This window comes from Erithacus rubecula, assembly GCF_903797595.1.
Source record: "Erithacus rubecula genome assembly, chromosome: 13".
Taxonomy (NCBI): Eukaryota; Metazoa; Chordata; class Aves; order Passeriformes; family Muscicapidae; genus Erithacus; species Erithacus rubecula.
The window spans coordinates 195,011-219,657 of record NC_136665.1 but is presented as its reverse complement, the minus strand read 5'-3'; the positions used below and the strand labels follow the sequence as shown (position 1 = coordinate 219,657).

Genomic DNA, 24,647 nt, shown 5'->3' with positions numbered 1-24,647 from the left:
AGGCCAGCTCTTAAGGGGAAGGACTAGGACGGACTTCTTCCCTATGAATAGTACCTCAACACAGCCAGAAATTAAAACAGTACACAAGGGAAAAGCCTGAATTTGAGAAGATTAAAAGGATAGCATGCAGAAAACAGAGCCCAGTGTTTCACCAGGTATTCACCAGTGTGTGACTGGAATGCAATCTAGCAATGTTGTGTTTTCTTAAAAATTGCTTCAGTGATCCAATTCCTCAGTGGATAAATCTCTGCACCTACCACCACTCTAGAAAATATAAGAAGACCCCTCTAACCCATGCTGTGTTGTCTGATGACACAAGCATGGCACCAGTCTCAGCTCTGGCTGAGATCCCTAGGGGATCCCCAACTGGACATCCTAAGCTGAGCCCAGCTATCCCATACTGACTTGGGAAAAAGTACCAGTTACCCTAAGTATTTCCCATTCTTCTTCAACCACTGCCACAAAAAAAAGGTCTATCCTGTTGGTATAATTTTGTGAAGTTTCAAAAGGAATAAAAACCCAATTCCTTTTTCTTTCCTTCTGGGATTCATTGCACCTTACTTTTCTTACTAAAATCAAAAGCTAGTGGTTCCTTCACTGCCTTCAAATGGGTGGCACCACCAGACTCACCTTTAGCCTAGGCTAGAACTTCTTATGAGCTACTTATGATACTGCAAAGTAGGGTGTTTTGACTCTTACCTTATAAATTCACACATAAATTCTTCCTCTTATGCCTGTTTTATTAAGTCCAGAATTTTTCTCAAACCCACTTGAAGCACACCTTTCTCCTATCCACAGCCCAGCTGAGACCTCAGCAGGGGTGTAAAGCAATGTGTGCTGAGACTGTACATCCGTGCTATATAACCCAGCTCAGCGACACTGACAGCAATTAGATTACATTTTTCTGGCATTCCAAAACATAAAATTCAGCAAAAAGAATGAGAGCAAAGTTACCGCCATAAGCTTTCAGAAACAAATGCAATCAAGCAAACATTATATTCCAAATCAAGCAAGAATCTGGCATGGCTGCAATTTCCCACCAAAAGAGAGGCATATCACTTACTTATGCTTGAGCAGAGACTCACACATTTTTTCTTACTTGCTTAAGCTGTAAGAAAACCAAAAAAGAAAGAAGAACAGCTCTTGCTGCAGCTTTCATTTCATGGCTTACATGCCATGTTCACAGGAACTGGCTTCCCCCAGCTCACTTCCGACCACCACTGCGGTTGGTGAGTCAAAGTATATAAATGTGGCAAATGCCCATGGAGGAGCTGTGCTAAGCACAAGTCATGGGAGATTACTGCTGGGTTTGAGTTTCAAATCATCTGAAAGGCAAATACAAAGGATGTGGATGGTTTAGAAGCTTGAATCTTCTAAAACGGAAAAGAGAAACCTAGATCGTGGAATCCTAGATTCTCAGAATGGAGTGGAAGGCACCTTAAACAAAAAACATTTTGTTCCAACCCCCTTGACCAGGTTGCTCAGAGTCCCATTCAATCTGGTCTTGGACACTTCCAGGGATGGAACAGCCAGGGCTTCTCTGGACAGCCTGTGCCAGGACTTCACCAAACTCACAGAGAAGAATTTCTTCCTAACATCCAACCTAAACCAAAGCTCTTTTAGTTTGAAGCCATTTGCCCTTTTTCTATCAATACATACCCTTGAACAAGGTCCCTCTCCAGCTCTCTTGTAGGCCTCCTTCATATTTTTATAGAGCTTTTTGCTTAGATATAGTTTGATATTAATGCAAAAACAGTCAGTAACAGCAGTAACGTCATGGAAACAACAACAACAACAAAAAACCACACAGTTCTCAGCACGCAAACTCTCAGTCTGCTTCACAGTCTGAAAAGGGAAATGAGGGACCACAAAAGGTAGCACTAATGAGAGGCCACAAAAGTGACAATAAATGCATTTCTACCAGCAGGGGATGGAGCTTGCTAAAAGATTTTTGTCAAATATCTTGAAAATATTCAAAGCTTCTTCGTCCCCTATCCTCCTCTCCCATCAGAATCTCTATGGAAAATGATAAAGGATGAAGCACGATCTAAAATTTTTGAATGTGTGCTGCATTTCAGGGCAGACTCCATCTCTGAGGAGCCACAGAGGAGCTGCTGCTTTGGGTTCCTATAAAAAACACAATGCTGAAAAACCCAAATTGCCAAATTGCTCAATCTGAGTAGGATTGCCAGAAATTTGATATATTCAATTCACCTCCCACCACCACTGAAATATAGACACAGAAGAGTTTTTCACATAATTAATCATGTCACTAAAATTAACACATTTGTGCATGTAAAGCACAAAAAGGACCAATAGTTTCCCGAGACCTATAATGCTAGTATTTGGAATTTTGAGATTTCGTGTACTTTTATCCTGTTCTAATTTAAATGGCCTTAGGTTAAGATGCTTTCTCTAATAGATGCTTCATAGCATCTTGAGTGTCACTACTGAACATCATTGTCATTGTATTTTCCACATACCTGCATCAAAATATTCTACCTTTATTCTTTTAGATTCTCCTAAGGTACATTCCTGCAAGCTTGTCTTGGTTTGAAAAGCAGGATGTAACCAAAAGTATGTATTCAATCACCATCTGTTAAAAACAGGTGGGACAGTGTTCTTGATTTCTTCCACAACCCATCCTTCTTCCAGGGAGGTATCTTCTGTTAATGGGCCACTGAGTCTCACTACATGACTGATAAAATCACATTATCCCATTGTGAGATGCTCCACCCAGGGGAAGCATTTCCTACCTAAATAAAATCTGATATTTAAAACATCAGAGCAGCCTTTTCCCGCTGGATTCCAGAGGAAAACTGCACCCATCTACAGGAGCAGTGCTTCAACAGAACCACATCTGTGACTCCAGGAGGACTGCAGCCATTGTTTAATGGGACTGCTACCAACACCCTGACTGACAGGGTGTCAGGTTGTATTCTGACTCTGTCAGTGTTTTGGGGTTTTGTTTCTGTTTGGTTTTTTGTTTGTTTTTGGGTGTTTTTATTACTGAATTTTTATTTAAATTTTTCCTAGTAAAGAACTGTTATTCCTATTCCCATGTCTTTGCCTGTGAGCTTCTTAATTTCAAAAGTATAATCATTTGGAGGGAGGGAGTTGACATTTTCCATTTCAAGAGGGGTTCCTGCCTTCCTTAGCAGACACCTGTCTTTCAAACTAAGACAAAACTATTCCAGAAAAAGGCTGTGCTTTACCAGCACTGACACACACCTTATATCTTTTATCATCTGAATCACAACAGGCATATTCTGAAGAAAGGAATTTTCAGCTCTGACTTGTGTTCTTCTTTTACAGGTTTTTACATACAATGAGTAAAAACCTCTTTTATACACTCATTTCAGTGCAGTCTCTGTATCTGTCATCGCAATCTTGTTTTTATTGCCCTATCCAGAACAGCACCTAATATAGGTGCCTGTGCAAAGCTTTTCCAACACACTTCTACCTCTGGGACATTTCACACTTGATCTTGCAGCCAGGGATTTCTCCACAACTGCTTTAAAGAAATTATTACAGAATTTTAATTACTCATTTAATCTGATATATTTTCATTTAAAGAATTAGCTTTACAACAGACATACATCAGCCCTTTCCTAACAACAATAAAGCACACTCCTTGTCCCACTCAATGTTCCTTAGACACGGTACTAGAGCACAGTCCTCATTTTCTATACTAAATATAAATTAAATATAAATTTAAAAACTTCACACTCTAGACCCACATTTGTCCAGCCAGAAAAACTGCTGGTACTGTTAGTTCTACACAAAGCAGGAATGCAGTGTCAGGACAGGCTCTCTGGCTCCCCACCACTGCAGGGACAGCTTGGGCTCTGGGGCCTCTATCTCAGACATGGGTTAGCTGGCAAACTGTGTTCTGGTTTGAAAGGACAGGCGTCTGCCAGTAAGGGCAGAAGTTTCCCTTTGGAATAGAGACTTTGGTTCCACTCCCCCCCCAAGTATTATAATTGTTTGAATCAAGGACTCTGAGGCAGAGATAAGGGGGTGGGAATAACAGCTCTTTTACTAATATATCTAACTGTACAAGCAGAAAACAATAACAGTTAAAATTGCTAACAGAACAAAATAGATAACTCGGTGTCAGTCCCTTTAGATGCAAGCACGCTGTCTCTGTGCTTAGTCCCAGTCCGGATCTGCCGAGGGCAGACGGAAACGGAGGCAAGGAGGGAGGGGGGAGGGTCGGCAGCGGCCACGCCGGTCTCGGGCGGGAACGGGCTGGAGCGGCGGCTCCTCGCTCACCGTGTGTGTCTGGGGGATCAGCTGTGTTTGCAGAGGCAGGAGGCTGGAACGGGGCAGATGCAGGGCAGGTGGTCGCAGAGGGTCTGGCTCTGCAGTGCTCGGCCGCGTGGCTGAACGATCCCAGGCGTCCTCCTCCGAGCTCGCCGGAAGAGTGTCCTCCCGGAAGCCTCAGAGGCCCCTTTGGGAGCCGTTCCCACCCACCCCTTTTGTCTGGACTCATCAGATATCCTGGGTGTAGCCCGGCCAGGTCCATTGGCATGATAATGGGAAAAATTCTTTCAATTGACACAGTAACAGAAAAACACTCAACCCCCAACAAACTGTTAATAAAAATTTGCTATAAAAGTCATTAAGTGCTTACTTTACATTCATATAATTAAAATGGTTAGGAGAAGGTTTCTCAGTGACAGAAATGAGGAGCTTCAACACTTAAGTACCACAGCACTACTTAACACAGATGTGTAAACCAAATTCCTGACAAAATCTTCATACTTACCCAATGACAAAGTAAAGAAAAGGCAACATCTCAGAAATACTGCTGCAACAAAGTCATTACATACAACTTTACGCTGGAGCAAAGAAAAAAAAAACGACAAAAAAATCATGCAGGCACTCACTTCTACTCTTAGGCATTTTATGTTGCTCTGAGTACAGCTCAGTCACCACCTCCCCCACAGACAGTATAAAGCAAGGATCCTTCCAAGGCCAGTCAAATATGCCCCATCATTTCCACCAAAGTAGCAATGATAACATCCCTTGAGATGTAATACAGGATCAATTCAACTTGGCACTAGCAGGGAAAATTTTAAACTCCTTTCCAGGACAAAAAAATCAGAATCTATCATTAACTACATGGAGAAGGTAATCTTTACCTAGTAAAGAAGAAAAGTGGTATTTCTTATTTTATTTTTATTTTTAGTAGGCTGCCAAGCAAATTCTGGCCAAAAATGAATGAAGGGAAAAAACACATCAGCTGAAAGGGAAGAAGGACCAGCTTCCAAACCTGTCAATTCCAAGAGGGCCTGAGAAGTGGAAACAACAACCAGAAAAGCCATACTGAGGATAGAATAAATTCAGTCAAAAGGAAAGTAAGAAAAAAACCAAAGTAAAGCACCACAGAATATATTCTTCCCCAGGACTAACAACAGGCACAATAGAGCCCCAAAACAAAAGTATTTTTATTTCCTATATGAAACAGGATGTGGTACTACAGTTAGCAAGCACTTACCTTCACAGCTCCTGAGGCAATTGGTACAAAGTTAAAAAAAAAGATCTTGTGTTTTTACTGACTGTGTTTTAACTGAGCACTCCATTAACATCCACACAGAGGACACGCTGCCTGCTGCACAGCCCCTGCCTCCCTTCAGCCACAGGAGTTAGCCCCAAATGACAGGGTCGTACTGAAACCTCTCTATAAGAAAGCACCTGGCTCATCCAGCTGGCACTCCAGGAACAAGTCCAGCCTCACCATCTCCTGCAGAGGAGGGACTGTGGGGAACTCAGTGGGACTCCTCACTGTGCATCGCTGTTATCAAAGCACTGGAGGGATGCAAGTCCCAAGAGTGGAAAACTCCACATGTAATTATTTCTTTGCTAATAAACTTCTAAATGATTATAATTTAAGCTCTGCTGGAGTATAAATGAGGACTGATGGATTTTGGAGAGCTTGGGAGATTTATTAAAGTAGTCATATATGTTCTCTAATGCAGCTTAATGCAAATACTGTGATTTATAGATCTGTGCCTGCAGTGCTGCTGAGTGTGATAACAAACCACACAGTCAATGTCCTGAACCAATATCAACATTGTGTGCTTCTCCACAGTATCACAGGATCATAGAATGGTTAAGATTGGAAAAAACCTCTAAGATCACCAGGCTAAACACCGTCAATCCCCCTACTACCTGCATGTTCACCATTAAACCATGTCCCCCATGGGTCACCTCCACAGATCTCGAACACTTACACATTTTGAACATTCCACCACTGTCCTGGGAAGCCCGTGCTGGGCTTGACCACCTTTTCAGTGAGGAAATTTTCCCTAATGTCCAACCCAAGCCTCCCCTGGCACAACTTCAGGCTGTTTCACCTTGTCCTGTCACTTACTACCTGGGAGAAGAGACTGACACGCACCTAAGTGGCAGGTCTCAAGTTCTTTCACGCTGTTCTGTGACAAACTTGTACCAAAGTTATTTTTTCTTATTTTGCTTATATTTGTATCCCTTTGAAGCGTATCAGTCTGGCCTTATATTTCACCTCTCAGTTGACATTGACACGCTGGTGCCCACCAGTAACTTTTACATCAGTATTTTTATTATACCTCTGCATGTGGGCATATCTTCACAGATCAAGTCCCAATTTTTGGCATTATGATTTCAAGCCTCCAGTGACATCCCCACAAGGCACAGGGAAACAGATTTCCAATTTGAAAAAACATGTTTGATTTCTCTGTCTAGGGCTGGAGACTCTTCATTGCAAGCAAATTCCTGTATTTAGTCATAGTCATCTCAATATTTACATTTGGCCTGCTCTTCATATTGACATACAGAGAATAGACACTAGGGGATACTGAGCATCAAGTCCCCATAATGGAAGGCAGTTATAAACTTTTATGATCTAACAAAGTATAACAAAGAGGATGTAAAAATCTCATTTTTCTGAAGGAAGCATTTAGCTGACTTTCTTCCTCAAATGGCATGGTTTAATTAGGCTAAAATAATCACCACAGTAACCTTCCGTGACACAAGATCAAAGGTAGAAGAGAAAAACCCCTGAGACTCTTTCATGTAGTAAGAAAAGCAGGTTACATGACATGAAAAGACTGAGGCATAAAGAGTGACAAAGTAAAGAAGGACCTGGGGTAGGTGTCAGCCAGCCTGACATTGCAGGCAACAAAAGCCCTGCCAGAACACTGCTCACAGCACACATCAGGAGATTCAGCCATCACACGGGGCTGTCAGATGCTCTTCGCTTACTAGAGAAAGGAAGGCAAGAAGGGATGAGCAGCCAGACTCATTTCTCTGGTGCATTCTTGTCCTACTTTCGTGTGATGAAATGCAAAGGGACTTGTTTAACTTTAGCAGTAGATTTCATTCCTTAATTCCTGCACTGGCCAAGGTCAAGACATCAAAAGTCCATCTTAAATTGTTGAAGGTGCCTAATTTAAAAGGGAAAAGTAGAATTGGTTTTTATTCATATATTTCATTACAATTAACCTGAAACGCAGAATTCGTTAATTCATAAAACTGTGTTTTGCTTTGCTTTTCTCTTTTGCAAAACGATTCATTGAAGATAAAAGATAATTCCTCCACAACACAGGGGTGCTAATCCATGGACAACTCCTGATCTCCTGGAAGGAACACCCATACAAAACTGATCCCTTTACAGTGTCCTCAGAGATCAGATAAAGGCAGTTGAGCATGAGATGCAGTGTGTAGCTGCATCTACAAATGTATTTTCACCACAGATTTCCCAAGTTGAAGCTATCATTTTGCCTGATAGCTTCAGAGTCCTCACTGATGTCAGATGTCTATATCACTTCTAAGATGTCCACACTGGATGACTCTCCTCTAAGATGCACACACCGGGTCCTGATGAACGGATGCAGGTAGAATCTTTATTCAGCATTCCTGAGACTTCCTCTTAGATGAACAGAGTTTGCTTTTTCCTTTTTCTCCTGACACATAAAAGGTTTTTCATTATGATGAAAGAGTCCTAATTTATAATTACACTGATTGTGCAAATCAAACAACTACTTCAGGCTAATGATACATCTGCAACTTCACATCTATACTACTTTAACACAGGAATTGCAACACGATCCAGAGCAATCCATTACTGTGAAAACTTAAAGAAATTTATTCTACAAACAAATTACTGCCGCCAAAGCCATCTCAAGTTCTTCCTTTTAGGTTACCTGAATCAGGGTGATTTACAGTCTTTGGGATTATCTCCCAAGAACAATGAGAAAGATGTCAGATCTCTAATTCCCATAACTGGTGGGCTGCAGAAGAGGAGAACAGAGAAAGGATTACACAGCCCACCTTGCAGTGATTTAAAAGACACGATGAGAATCAGCCTGATCGAGTCCAATGAGCAAATTCCATCCTTCATTTGCAACCATGTCAAAAAATGCTTCACATGCTTCATTTCTTCTTTTACTAAAAGTTTATTAAATTGTTATTCCTAATGACAAAAAAAGCATGCAAGGATCTCTCTCTGCTCAGTTGATGTGCCTGTGCATCTTCTTAATGCTACACATTGCAATGTGTAAGATCTCATTTAACCAGCAAGATGAGTAAAAATTATCCTCCACTAAAGATTTAAAGGCAATATAATTAATCTCCAACAGTATCCCAACCAACTGGCCTTCTCTTTACAATCCTGAATTGTTTTATTAGTTTTATTAAACCAGTAATTAGCCTTTGCTGATTTAAAAGTCTATTTAGGTACTAAATAAAAGTAGGTAAAACTGAACTTAGGTTCTTTGCTACAGAAGTGAGCTTTGCAAGGCAGGACTAGCTTTTCTGTGTGATCACAATATGCTGTCACTCCACACTGCAGAAATTAAGAAAATTCAACTTCGTTATTGAAAAGCACAGTTTTGACACTATTTTGTCAATAGAGCTGCATATTTCAAAATCTAGAACAATTTCACAATAATCACTAAAAGAAAACACATTTCAGTTTTCAGTGTGACTTCAGTGTGACTGAAGTTTAAAGCTTTGACAGAAAATGGCTCAGCCACAGAGTCTTTGAGGTTGGAAGGGGCTTGAGGAGATCACCCAGTCCAACCCCTCTGCTCAAAGCAGGGCCACACAGAGCAGGCTGCTCAGGACCTGGTTTGACTAGTTCCAAGCATGGACATACATATTACACTGTGATATCTATAATATTTTTGTCCCTTTTAAAACAAATGCAACAAAATAACAATGTAAATTATCAAGAAATAATGTTCTCAAAAAATAAGCCCTTTATTGAGAAAAGGACACAGAAGAAAACATTTCTGACTGATGAGCTGAACATGGGCAGCAACAGGAGAGAAGCAAACAGGTCGCTATGGTGCCTCTGCTGTGGACTAGATGACCAAGTGCCACAAAAGTGGGCTCTCAAAAGCAGTCACAGTTTGGAAGAGCCTTTAAGAGACTGGACAGCATTGAGAGACTAAAAGCAAAGCAACCCTAGTCCCATGCCTCTTCCTCATATTTATACTTCTGACAAAGTAATCCCACACAGTGACTGCAAATCCAGCACGAGGAAAATCTTGGAGGGGTCTAGCCACTGTGAGTCTGCTTTTTGGAGACTTGGAGCAGCCTATGATGTTGACCAAAGGTCCATGTTGTTTTCTAAGCTGACTAGAGAACACTATCTTTACCCTTCTCTGCAGCCTCAGGCTCTGCACCCTGCTCCTCCAAAGACCTACACACTCAGGTTATCCCAGAGCCGCTCCTGAGGTCAAATTCCTCATCTCTTCCAGCTGTGGAGGGGCACACAAACTTGTTCTGTACGTTGCTGATGGACGAACCAAGAGCAAAGAACACTCTTTCCCTTGCACAACCATCTCCTTAGCTTAGATCAATGCTTCCTCATTCCATGATCCACAGCCTCTAAGATCCAAAATAAGAGCAAGAAAAAGAGCCCGGAAAGATTAAAGGTGTCCATGGGAACAATGCACAGATAAATAAAGTGGAAGAGACTGAAAACCACTGAACCAGCTCCAGTATTTTAGATCCCAGTCACAGGACAGCATAAAGCATCCTTTATTTCAGCCCAAGAAGCTCCAAAGAAAATAACACCAGATCAAAGGCCTCCAATATAGAGTACAGAGAAAAACTGGAGTAAAAGGAATTAGTATGAGTTTTCCCAACAAAACTTCAGTTACTTAATTGTATCTATAGCAGCTACTTCATCTCTCTTGTTATCTATAATTGTACTTTCATCCAATCCACAGCCACTACAATGTGAAACCCAAGGACATTTTGCAAGAATCCCAAGTTATCATTTGGGACATCAGTTATAAATCACAAACAGTAAAATCCTTGTCAATGACTGCTAAAAGAAAAAAAACAACACACTTCATGTCAAAATTGAACTGCAACTTTCCAGAAATTATTTTAAAATAAATTTTTAAAAGAAATTGGAAGTTCAAGCTGAACAGAAACAGGCCACAATTTCAGAATCAGACAATTAATCCAAAATACACATTCAAATTATTATTGTGAAGACAGCATATATTCTCTCTTGCTTAGGTGATAGCTTTCAGTTCTGAAGTAAACTTAGAGTGTGGTCTATCATCACATAAAATATAACAGGCAACTAGCATTTTCCAAGATATATGTATAGCTAACATGGATAATTATAAACTATGCCACTTGCACAGGATATCTGAATATCTGTATTTAAAATTATATTGCATAAAACAGCACATACTGCATGGCAGCCACTATTTCAATAATTATTGCTTTCCATATAATTCCTGCATCATTATTCCATACTATTCTTTCACTAATGGAGAAATCTCCATGCATATAATGTATGCTTGTTGGCAAAGCTGCATTATTAAGAAAGGATGACAGGAGGGACTTAAAAATAAAAACCATTACATAAATTTAGATGCTATTAAGAAAAATGCAAAGAATTTTCACTGTAGAACAAAAAGACTTGAAGAAAATATAATTACAAGATTATTTCAGATAATAAATTACTCTTGTAATGAATTTACAATTTTGAACTCTTATAATAATTGACAGTGAAAGTGTAATTTAGTAATAACATCATAATCCTATCAGTTGCTTAGAATGGGTTGTGGATAAATGATTTTTGTTTGGTTGGAATTTTCTCGGATCTATTATGGCTTACTTGTTTCAGAGAGCTTTAACTGCTGCTAACTTCACAAGGAGAGGAGCAAGACACCTTTCAGAGCAATGCCTTTACATGTAAAGATATCTTTATACATGTACAGTGAGGACATGAGTTAGCACCCATCAATAAAAAACCCAGCAGTAACATTAATCCATCTTTGGATTGCCTAGGACACTTCCTGCTTCCTTGACAGCACGCTGGTGTCAGCAAACACCACTGAACCCTCCATAGCCCTTCCAAAAAAAGAGAAACAAAAACCACCAAGCACATGCATACATGAATTGCAATAAGGTCTGATTATGCCCTGGCCATCCTGCTCCACTCTGGGAATGATTGATACACATCAACTCATTGACTGTTGTTGATCATGACACCAACTGATCACACAGTCCTTAGTCACATTCCCCTCTGGCACTGAGATCAGCTTCTGCATATGATGGGCAGACCCCTCAAAACACTATGATGATTGTCACCACACAAAGTTACTGCTCAAAAAGCATCTTAAGCCAGGCTATCCTAGTTCATAAATAAACTGAGGTTCATTGAAAGATGCTTAGAGATCAGGTGTCATCACCCCATATCCAAATCTGGCATTCATAAATACATGCAAAATCTGCACCAGCAGAGCACCTGCCCTGCTCAGGAAGGACAGGTCTCCTCAGAGAAGCCAAACACAGGAAGGCTGCAGGTCTGGTAATTTCCAGTCTGGTAATTTTAGTCCGAATCCACAGCCTGTTGTGCACATCCTGTCATGCACAGCCCAGCACATAGCCCTGCTGCTCCCCCACTCTCACTCTGATGGGACCACTACATCAATGTGCCGTGGGACCATCCCTCTTCTGTGTCCTGCCTCATCTCTCATCCTTCCTGCAGACACCCCACAGAGACACACTCTGAGGGACCAGCCCTGATGTCCAGAGACCACTGGCTAAAGCTGTGTTCTCAGAATGGGAATGCTCTGGTCAGGTTCTGTGATGTACTGTGGCAAAGGGAAAACCAGACTTGTCAAGCAAAATAATTGCTTCAAGGTGGTTTTTAATTGAAAAGCTCATTTGCACTAATGATCAGGAAGAATTTAATATTTTGTTCCCTGCAGGATGCACAGTTACAGAATCACAATGATTTAGGTAGGAGGGGACCTTGAAGACCATCTCGTTCCAACACATGCCACAGACAAGGACACCTTCCACTGGACTAGGTTGGTCAGAGCCTCATCCAATCTGGTCTTGTGAAAAAAAAAAACAAACCAGAATAAAACTAGAAACAAATTGAATATCCTAGGTAATCTCTCTAATTTTCTGCTCACATATCCAAGAGTATTTCTTCTTTCTTACCATGGTGCACCTTCTCTTTCTGCCCAGATACTTGAATGTAACTCCTACAGCATTCCCAATGCAGTATCTACAAAAAACAAACAAACATTCTTGGACTGAACAGATTGGACTGAACTGGCCGCTCCACAGAGCGGCCAGTTTGGAATTCTCAGATGCACAAAAGGCAACATCTTCTGCTACAGATATATGTTGAGAAAGGCATAGAGCACAAGATGCAATCTGCTGAGGACTACTACATTCATCTTCTACTAATCTTCCACAAGGAGATAATTTGATAGTAGGAACATGTGACTGGCTTAGTACAACAAACATTAAGTGTGTTAACCTCCAGTTCTATTTGCATTTAATACAAGCAGCTACACAATGGCAGAGTGCATGGGATACACAAAGCACGGGCAGTTTTAAGAATAAGTGATCCAACCAGGGATGTTCTCCAAATACGTCAGTTCAGTGGCCTCATCTGATGATAGAATTACAACAGCTAGATTACAGCTCCATCAAAGAATTCATTATAGCCATGAAAACTATACAAATTTCTTCATATCAAGTAAATTCAATTTATCACACATTCTAAACTATATTATACACTAGGATTCCTCCTTCTTCTGTACAGTAAGATGTTTTATTTCAAAACATTTTCAGAATTAAAAATATAAAAGCTAGATAAAAGTCATAACAATATATTGGCTTCTTTGACTAAAGAACTTTAATTGCAATAAAATTTAACAGCATAAAATTCCAGTCCACTCAGCAATCTATTGGAAATACACATGATAATGTTAAATTAAAATTATTGGGGTTTGATATTTGGAAAAAAAAAAAGCAAAGAAATAGTTGCATTTGTTAAATTTGATTGTTTATTCTCCTGAATGCAGCAAAGGCTTCAAGCTGTTTTGGTGCTCAAAAGGATGCAAACAAGCCTTTTAAGAGTCACCACCATCGGGGCATGAGGGACAGCAGGCAGGAGTTGCCTCTCTCCCAAGGGACATACACACACACTGTGAGCTCATCATTACTATTCTTATGTAGATCACACCATGGACGTTCTATGACATTCTGCAGACAGATAAGATGGGAAAGCCCTTCGAGGACAGGGAGGACAGGGCGAAGGCTGTATACCACACTTTTCAAACTGGAACTATCCATGTTACTGAGAAGTGATTTATGAGTCAGAGACCTGCAAAAAGTAAGACATTGAATTTTGTAACCATTTCCTCAGAAAAGACAACCAATTACCTGAAGATTAAAGGTAATCTCCAAAATATCTGTGATTATTAGGAATTCAGCTCTGACTAGTACTGCAGGACATGATGAAAGACACAAGTAATGGTTCTAGAAAGCCCATTTAGAGACTAATTGAATGCTTCACCTCTTGTAAAGCAAGAGCATGCAACTAAAAACATAAACACAACAGAAAGAATAATTACAAAGTCAAAATCAGGTGCTGTGGCTTGACAAAAGACATTCCCCAGTCCATTACCAACACAAACCCCCTGGCTGTCAGTAATATTCCGATTTTCTCCAGTCTCAGTCCTCCACGACCTAAATATCCACCGAGTAGTACTTCTGTGTATTTAACTCTTTGAGGGCCCAGTCCTGAAGCCCTTCATAAGTTTCCATCCAGGCTGGTCAGAAGAAACACAAGAACACTGGGCAGCTCCTTTGGAAGGGAAACTCAGCACCTGGTAGGACCAGCACAAGAGTACCACTAGCATATCCACTGTCCTTCTGCTTCTCATAGTAGTATTTCCAAAAAAGAACATTTTAACAAACTAGATCAAACAGCCAATAGCAGAAAGTAATGGTAAATCCTGGGCTAAAGGACAGAATTTAACACAGATGCAAGACACAGGTGGTGGGACTAATAAGTGCAAAATAAAACCACCTCAATATCCTCCCAACTGAGAGAGTCTTCCTGCCCTGTTCCCTCAACCAACAGACACTACATTATTCTTACCTAGAAGGTTGGAACCAACTTAAGAATGGATTGAGCTGATGCCATGCATAAAGCAGTGGTGTGAAAGCAGTGCTTGGGGTCAAAGCCAGTAAGATGACAGGCAGCAGAAGGAGGAATTGGGCCTGGAGGCATCTTCTACAATGGTACCACAAGCAGGGCTGCTGTTTTAACAGGTCCTACACTCTGCAAAGCCCTGGGAATTACATGGTTTATTGCAACTCAACTGGCCAGCAAACAGAAACACTTCACCTCAATTATTGTTATCTAACGGCATAGAAAAAATATATTGAAAATTCTTGTTATGCAACTTTTTCACTGGGAATCAGAAGTATTGAAAGAAGTATTCAAAAACTGGTACCATTTATTCTCCATAAAAACAGTCACCTTTACAAGGAAAATAACTCCAATTTGATATTTTTATCTTCTCAGACCATGGCATCTTTACCACTCATTCACTAAATTTAACCCAAGTTAAACCAGCTTGCCTTTTATAACCAAGGAAGTCAAGACCTTGAGCTTTTTAGTGTGTTTTTCAGACCTCTACAATTTTTGTGGCAAGGTTTTTTATTGCCATATCATATTTATAGGGAAAATTAAACTTCAACTGATCCCATGCTGAAGTGAAAAGGCTCAGTTTTGGTTTCCTGTTGGATATGCAGAAACATCTTTTTTTTTGGGGGGAGGGGTGTGAAGCAAGGCAAAGAACAATGGCTCTATTAAAAACAAGATTCAAATTTAATGTTGAATTGTGAATTTATCCAGTATGATGAAGTCTTCCCTTTTTTGAAAGGGTGACAAGTGAGATCCTGTAAATTGGAAAGAATTTTCAAACTTTTGGATGCAGTTCTTCATGATGGTCCATACACCCAAACTCCTCGTGCACTGGGAAGTGACAAGAAGCAGGATTACACTGCAAGCTACTGCCAGTCTCTGACACACAGCAAAACAAGGCTGTTCCAAATAAAATACTGCAAATTAATTTAATCCTATTTTGTAGGACTGAAACCAAGACTTTTCTTTCCCCACTAAGAAACAAACACAATTAATAATTAAAAAAAAATTCAGATGCCTTGATTTCAGGTGATTGTCATTGACCTCTCTGAGCACTACTGCTGCGAACAGGTGGAGTAAAAGCGTCATTTCCATCACCCAAACCCTTAAGACCCAAGAATGCCGTAATGGCACCATCTGTATCACTCTGCCCTCTCCCCACTGGATTTTCATGTTAAAGGGATTTCTTTTGCTGTTTATTTCCTTACAGCACCAAGCTAGACTCCAACCATAGAAATAAGAGGTTTCTTTTGTTTTTTGTGGTTGGGGTTTTTTGGCAGGGAAAGGAAGGGCAGGTTTATGTTTGTTTCAATTTTTAGCTACTCCTAAATTTCAAGTTTTTGCCTCTAGCATTATGATATGTACCCTAGCAGTAAGAATCTTGAAAGCAAGGTATGTAACCACAAAATTCTGTGTAACTAACTCTACCAGGCCCTTGCTCTTACTTGTTCTTTTCAAAATGGATTTATAGCATTATTTGAGCCAAATGGCTCAAAATACATATTTTCTGAGACTTGAGATGAATTTCTGAAGGACTAAATTTTCTGCATATTTTCTATATTCAAAATGAAAACATCAGGTAACTTCAAGAAAAAGGGAAAATAGGTTACATCATACAGGCATGCAGTTCTTCAAAGGCTGTAGAAAATTTCTTTTAAGCATTACTTGAAAATTTAGCTCCAGCATAAGACAGAACTCAACATTTTTTCCAAATTAAAAGATGCCATTTTATTGTTCACTTGGCATCAAATAAAACATTCGATTAGTGGGTGTCAAGAGGAAAATGCGTGGTTCTTCACATTCTCATGTCGAGATGCAGTGTAGTAATGCAAGGGGAAAGTCACTCATGTCATAATTACTTTACAATTACCTCAATACTTAAACATACTCACAGCTGTGCCACAAGGGCAAGTAAATCCATACATTCTCAGAAAATGTCACATACTTTCCCTCCAAGCTGTAGATGGGCATAAGTGACAACTGCAATGATTTTTACTTTCATTTACCCAAATTACAGTGGGTTTTTTCCATCAAAAAGTAGTATGTAATCACCCTGCTCTGCTGACACTGAAATGTCACCTCCACCAAACATCTAGTACTACTCATTATTCCACTAAATTCACTATCAATTACATAGGTTGCTGCTGCAAGTATGAAACAAACACCTCTCCAACCTTAGAAGGAGGAGACAGAATACTGCACCAGAGAGAGATCTTCAGGTGTCTCCTCCCCAAAGTAAATACTCTTCTAGAAGATTCCTAAGCTGGATCATCCCAAAATATTAACCACAAAATAAGCACATCTAATTCCACACACATGCCCACAGCTGTGGCAGTGGAGACCAGAAATCAAATGCTGCTCCTCCACAACTCCTCATGAAAGCCTCTTACTCACTGTCCTGCAGCTACTGCCTTCCCTGAACACCCTCTTTAACCTTCTGAAAAGTGCCAGGGCTTCAACAGGGCTCAAAATGCCCTGTATGGTCCAACTTCTCACAGTGTGTGTTCACCACTCCAAAATTTCTAAGTTGTGAAATCTGAATGTCTCAGATGAAGAAAAGAATTGAACACAAACCTTATTCCTCTTGGGCAGCATGGCTTCACTTGTGCCCCAACAAGTGCAGTGGAACACATCTCACAAAACCCTCTTCCTCCCTAAGAGGTATATTCAGCACCCCTCAGCAAAGAAGGATGGAAGAATTGTTACTCCCTCAAACACCTCAGGGAATGCCTAAATAACAAATATTTTAAAACAACAAAACAGCAGAAGCATAGAGGAAAAGTCTGATCCAGGTCCCCGTTGTCATGGTGACTTCTCTGTCATTTATGTACTTCAGACACATTTAGAAAAAAGCTACATTTTCACCCTTCTCAACCAAATAATGTAAGAAAGGGAAAAAAATCCTGCCAGCTTGTCCCAAGCCAACCAAATGGCAACTGAATCCTTTGATAAAGCAGCACCCCTGAAATATTTTAACCAATACTTTTCCTGCACTGTGAATCAGGTACTCATGGAAACAGACATCAGCAGAAAATTCAAATTAATAATCCATCCAATCTCTTTGTCATACAAGATTCTAAAACCTGTCTTGGACCAGACTGGTTTCTGCTTTCACATTATTCAAAAAATAATTACTTACGACACCATTTCATTCATCCCCCATTTGCAGACACTGTTTGCAAGCAATTGGTTTTCTTTTACCAAGTATTATGCGCTCCACATGCTGCTGTTATTATACAGAGCAATCAAACAGCCTTAGTCGGCTCAAAAATAATAAAATCCTCTCAACATTTACATGCAAATGCTGCATAAATACGGATTTTAAAAAGCATAAAATCAATACAGCTCATTATGGAGCTGCATGGAAAGAACAAATGTTTTACTACCAGCACTAAATTGCTCACACTCAACAAGCACTGCCCAACACCGCCAAACCCCCCCACTTCTACACCAGGAAAAGGCTAATACATAACGCAACCGAGGAGCAGGCATCTAGTAAGACACCATTTTCTACATGATACCTGAAAAAGCATTACAGGCTCCACGAGAAAGCGCTGTTTGAACAGATCACAGCATGCATGCTTACCGGCAGCTCACTAGCCCAGCCTGGTCAGCCATCTGCCCCTCGCCCGCCCACCTCCCAGCATTCAGGAAATCACAGACAGACTACTCTGATGACCCTCACCCTCCCAGTTAATCAATTAATGAAGCAAGACTGTTTTTTCCTTACTAAGCAATGTACGGACACTAGGTCACTTGAAGGTTGCCTGTTCCTTCCTGCTGCAGGGCCTCCCAAATAAAAATTGCCCAGCCAAATTCAGGCTTTTTCTTTTTTTTATATTCATTCAAAGCTGTAGGAATACACTCAGCCCTTGACAATGCCAGCTTGCATGATGAAAGAGCAAAAGTAGTTTTGAGGCTGCAGAATGCCTTCTCCGGGTTACCATGGAAATAAATGTGGGAAGGGGAGGGCATTTCGCTGCTGGTAATTGCTGCTACTCGGTGGAGATGTTCTAAAGCCAGACTGCATGGGAGTGTAGTCCAGAACAAAATGTATTTTACTATTACTACTATAATTTTACCTGCACTTCCTTTCATTTGCACCAAATTTCACATTGTTGAAAAGCATGAAACAAGTACAATGTAAGGTCCCTCCAATGAGGAGCTGAAGAAACTTTTATTTACATATTGGAATTTACACAGATGGGAATTAATGCTCAATTACAATTACAACTTGGTTGACAATGATGAACCTATTGCAGAGCTGATACTGCAAGGAGGACTATTTTCAGGAAGGCTTGATAAGGAGCATCACCTTATCATTAAAACACAGGGTAGCCTTTCTCACACATAGTATGAAGCAGATCACTTCAAGGATTTTGTTGTCCCTTGTGGAACTGAGAAAAGTTCAACAACAAAAGCAGGATGGACTGTGATACAGTGTTCCACAGTGCATCTTCATAAGATCCTGACTCACAACACTGTCACTCTCCCCCTCCTTGGGTCTTGTCAGGGTTGCCATGGAAAGTCACCCAAAATAATCTATGGGAGGTGGGAGCCTAGCACCAAAATCCCAATTAGAACAGTCAATATAATTTCATCAAACTGATTATATTTTATACAAATTTAATTAGCATTTTTAGGATATTATTCTTAGTATTTTTAGGATATTATTCTTAGTATTTTTAGGATATTAAGAAAAAGTCTTTCATTGAAACAGAACGGTTAAACGTTAGAATAGGCTAACTAGAGCAGTGGTGGAGTCACTGTCCCTGGAAGTGTTCAGATAACAAGCATGGCATTTGGTGACATGACTTAGTGGCCATCATAGATTCAGTCAAAAGTTGGACTTCATGATCTTGGAGGTCTTTTCTAGCCTCAGAAAGAGGTAAGAGCTGCTCCAACCAATGCTCCAACCAAAGTGCAATGCATACTGTCCAATATTTGCCACAAAACACATTATCTTCCACAGTAATCAGTTTATTACTATTTCCAATGGAATTTAATTTTGCACATCAAAAAATTATCCAAACACTGTTTCTGAACACAAAGAAGAAGTTTAGTTAACTAAAAGAGAGCTCTACCTTGGCACACTAGCCTGACCTCCCCCCTCCTTAGCCACTCTGTAGAGGACACCAAGAAGCCTCCACCAACACAAAGACCACACAGATTTGCAAGCACAGCATCTAACAGTGAACCACTCCAAAATCTACCATTTATTTACTTATCATTTCCAATGGGCTTGTTTAGAAAGTTAAGCCAAAGAGAGAGGAGGTAAGCAAGTTGTGGGCCATATAAAAGGATAGATTAAAGCTGGGGTGGAAACACTGTGAGAACAATTACAAGTCAGCTGGGTACAAGGCTGGAAAAAACCTGCCAGGCTTTGGAGCTTCTTCTGAAAACCTCAGTGCTGGCTGCTCCACAGCTGCTCCACCAGCCCTCATGCAGCTGCCTTCTCCCTGGAGCTCCCTTATCTCTCCAGTCCCACGTCAGAGAAAAGGAGACACCACCGAGGTCCCAGTGCCCCAAGAGAAATGGTTGATATCTTCTACCCAAGGGGGACTAGGGGAGAACTGGTGGGAGAAGTAACCTAGGCCAGGCTCCTTTCTCACTTCTCTCTCGCAGCAATTTCTGCCCCAAACTGAATTGAGAGAAAGAAAAAAGTATGAAAATGTGATTTTTGCAACATGTCACAGCAGTAAGGTGAACTAATACATTACATTTACACATATAAAATTCCTAGAAGACACACTGCTGGTCCAGGAGGGGTTTCTCCTGAGGGAAGTTCCATCTCCCTGGGAAGCAGAAAACAAACAGTCCAGCCCATGTATTTCCACTTGTTTTCCTCCTCAGCCAAATAAGAGTTCAACATTTCTTTACAAGGCCATACATCAAAAAACCTTATACAAACAAAACACAAATCTGATCTTATGATATCACAATAAAAATCAGTTTTGCTGATCACACGTGACCCAGATCACACAGTACAATTTTCTATGCTTTCCCAAGTTCCTACAGGTGGCCTCACCACCATGTCTTCATAACCACCAACAACAAAATTTCACTCACAGCAAAATCTCACTTCATACACAAAGTCACGGAAGAGCAGAATTAAGTCTGCCAATGCAAACACAGCAAAGCACTCAAAACACTAGCTGCTACACACAAGCAATGGGGAAGGGTTGAAAGGGTTTAAAAAATCCAAACAGCTGGAAACCAGAGCAACCCAAAACCAGGGAGCAATTCTGCAGAGCTCACCTGGCATGGGCTCACATGTTTCTGGTCACATCCCCTCACACCATGCCAGCTTTCCACTGTGCCCCTCTCCCAGCTCCAGCAGGCACCAACCAGTGCAGGATGGGGCTAGTCAGGAGCAACTCAAATGTCCACTGCTGCCATCCTGATGCTTCGGTCCCTTGTCTCCTCTCTAGGGACCAGTCTATCTAGCTAATAAATTCTGGAAAAACAGAAAGGAAAAAAAAAATATTGTATAGCTCCTTACTGCTTTTATTGGCCGCTCTGAAATGAGCCTGAGGAGCAAGAAGAGACAGAAAGCACAATGCATAAACCTCACTTACTAAGGAAACAATACCATCAACTACCAGGGAAGCTCAACAAGACCAGGGAGCAGCTCAGATTGATTATTCTTTTCTTTAAAAGGCAGCTGCCAGGGAGAGACAAAGGTAAACAGTGAGGCTGAGCCAAATGTCAAGAAATTGCAGGGAGAGCATATATTGATTATTAAAAGTCAAGAATATATCTATTTCCATATATATACAAAAATCATACATATCCAGGTATGTCTGGAAAGGGCAGCCAGATTTCTCTCCCTGAACAAACAAAAAAACATCATTGTTCTAGACTTTCTAATAGCTAAATAGCAACAGACTGATCAGCCAACATTCCTGTGCTTATGTGGCTAAAACCACTGTGCTCCAGGAGAGGAACATACACATCATACAAATCATACCTTGTTTCCTAGTAACAAGGCAAGGTATTAGATGTGCAAAGCTGAGGGGAAAAACAGACTTTAATCTTTTATTGCAAAAAAATGAATGGAATAAAACTGACAAATGACTGGGTATTAATTATTAAATGATCCTGCTGTGATCTTCTTGAAGCTTTTTATCAGAATTTTGCATGTGCAAAGAAACAAAGAGTTAATCTCATGGTTGGTGGCAGTTCGCAGATGACCGATAACCTCTTATTGGAAGAGCGATATAAAATTACAAAAAAAAAAAAAAAAAAAGACATTGTTAAGGACAAGCTATCATTTCAAATCATGCACCCAGCAAAACAGGGAACAAGCTGATATCTATTATTTGTTTACCCTATATTTTATGTTCTGACAACTACATTCACCTAACCAATGAAATAGGAAAAGTCAGCTTGCCTAACTGCAACACTGATACCTTGTGCAGATACTTGTGCTGCTGTATATTCATACTACTACTAGTTGCATGCACCAAAACTAAATTAAAAAAAAAAAACAAAAACCAAAAAAACAACTAAGAAGATGCAATGAATCACTCAGCGGAGCAAGCGAAAGACCCTTGTTTTTTGAATGGAATCGTATCTTTTGAATAACCAACATAGATATGTACAACTACTAATATGTCTGAGAGCTGCAAAAGTGTATTATGTTATTTGGTACATACCACCACTAAATAACACCAATAAAGGTGAAATGATACACCCGCCCATGGAAATGAAGATTTACAGAGGTCCCCATTACATCTGGGGACACTGTGGTTTGTAATATGTATTTTTACATTTTCCTGTGCAGAGCTAACACATTAGGATGGCAGAACACTAAGGTACTTTTGTGAGCCATACAGGTTTGCCATATATTTCAACCTAGTCCAAGTCACCTAAAAGGAAATTGAAGTGATTTTTTTTTAAAACTTGACTATTCACAATCATGCTGTAAGTTTTCAACATTTTAAATCCCATCTCTGGTAACACCCAACATTTCCTTCTTATATAGCAGCAGAAAAATTCCCCATATGTACTACTAAGGCACAGATACTACTCTACAGACCCTGGCTGCTTTAAAATGTCAATTTTAAAAAAGCTATATGAAACAATGTTTGTTAATTATTATTTCCCCTGCACATGCAATCACTACAGGGGTACTGCAACTTTAAAGCTTGATCATTCCAATCCACTAGGAGTTAGCTTAAAGGCGTTAAGACAGCAAAGGGATTTTGTCACTGTTCTGTTGAAAGAGAAACTTCTGAAAACCAAGTAACTTTTGAGAAAATTGATGTAGCTCTGCTGTTAATCACCTCTGCTGCCAAAATACATTCCTTTAAGATCTCAGCATCTTTGCTCTTTTAGTCTTAAACAAACCAAACAGAATTTTTTGCCCTGGTCATACAAATTCCTGAAACTTATTTTAGAAACTCCCCCCATTAAGACATGCAGTAAAAACAAAGATAGAGGTTTAAATGGTGGCCAAATAAAAGGTTAAATACCCAAATAACTTCATCTACTTAAACTGGGTAATATTTCTACTAAAACAACAACAACAACAAACTCATAAAAAAAGCTAGATGAATGGTCTTTACTGACCTTTGATCCAGCATTTCATACCACATGTTCAATAACTGCATTGAAATTCATTGTACTAATAATAGGTTATAATTACTATTATCATCATCAACAACAGACAGGCAGTGCTGACCATTCCTTTAAGCACAAATACTTCCAAGTTTCATCACTGGGCTGCGTGTGCCCAGAGTGTTCTGCTCTGGAACATGCCAGGAGAAAACCCAGAACTGAGCCAGCATGACGTGGGGAACAGGGGGAGCTAGAAGTTCAACACAATGAAACCTATCAGAAACAAATATGAAAGGTGTGAAGTGCTTTTTCCACTTTCATTTTATTTTCATAGTCCAAAAATGCTTTGAAACTAAGTAGAACTTATTTGGATGAGGTAACTGATGGGACCTGCATATTCCTTCCAAAACATTTAAAAAAGAGGAAAACAACTTGAAAACTGAAACCATAAACTCTGGCACACTTTTATTTACAGCTGACTTTGCAAGTTCCAGTTTGGTTTCTATCAGGACAAAAGCTCATAGTCTCATTTCCTTCAGTTTCCAGTGAACTTCATTATTAAAACATGGGGTTTAAAATAGACCATGACTTCACCCAAAAAACGAAGGTAGTCTTTGTGCAAGGAGAACCACAGTTGTATGCTCTGAATGGTGCATAACACTGCATAGCTTTAGCAAGAACATGAGCCAGGCCAATACTTTTTAATTTTTTATATGCAATTCTTAATTTTTAATAAATGTATATGCATCCATACATTATACACATATATGTACACACATATACACCTTGACAATGACTCCCTTTAATAACTTCAAACTTAAGAAGACATAGCTTGCTTGCATTACACTAATTGTTCATGATTAATTTTATGTATTATCTCTTTAAGAAAAATATTAATATAAATCTATCTGCAAACAACATCACTGAACAATTTTCTTCCCAAAATCTCTATCACTGCTCCCATAGCAGACATGCACAAGAACAGCACACTGTGCTCAGTTCCATGACATTCTGAAGTCATTAGTGAGGAGAATGAATCTCTGCAATTAGCTGAATACACGTGTATGTATAATGTAGGCAACTTGCCAGCTGCATTTCCAGGGATTTCACAGTTTTTTGGAAGCTCAGGGATGTGGTACACCAGGATTTGCTCTTGGTGAGAGCACTTTAATAGCAGCTTGTTAGACCAATTGCTAGTTTAAATTTTATTATTCCTACAAAAGAACCGAACAATCCCAAAGGAAAGCAGAGCCCATCGAGATAGGCATTGTACAAATACTTACTAAAACCAGGCTTTGTTCACAGTTCAAACAAAGAATACTTGAAAATGAAAGAAATTTTTTTTTAAAAGAGGAAAGTGTTGTCAAGGTTTCACAGCAGGAACAGAACTGTAGCATGGACTCCTGGCCAGCATCCTACCTGCTCCTGGGACAGGGCTAACTCCCTTCAGCACCAGTTAGCAAGCTGGTAGTATTGTTTCAAAGAAAAATAAATAAATAGGAGCCCTTTTTCTCCCACCCCACAAAGGAAATAACTGAAGTACATGTATTTTTGGTGACTGCAACTCCTGCACATGGGAGAGGCAGGGGAATTCTTGTGGGAATCCCCC

The 24,647-nt window shown here is 40.0% G+C and overlaps 1 protein-coding gene across 2 annotated transcripts in view; it reads right to left on the bottom strand.

Moving 5' to 3' along the window:
• The window catches only part of FGD3 (FYVE, RhoGEF and PH domain containing 3), a 94,749-nt gene that overhangs the window by 47,464 nt on the left and 22,638 nt on the right, over positions 1-24,647 (bottom strand). Inside the window, exon 1 of one of the 2 annotated variants that reach the window (XM_079317510.1) lies at positions 1,064-1,192. The exons of the other annotated variant lie outside the window; for it this stretch is intronic. The gene's annotated coding sequence lies outside the window, so the exon portion shown is untranslated. Of the gene's footprint in view, positions 1-1,063; positions 1,193-24,647 lie in introns of those variants that run through there. 2 annotated transcript variants of the gene reach the window in all.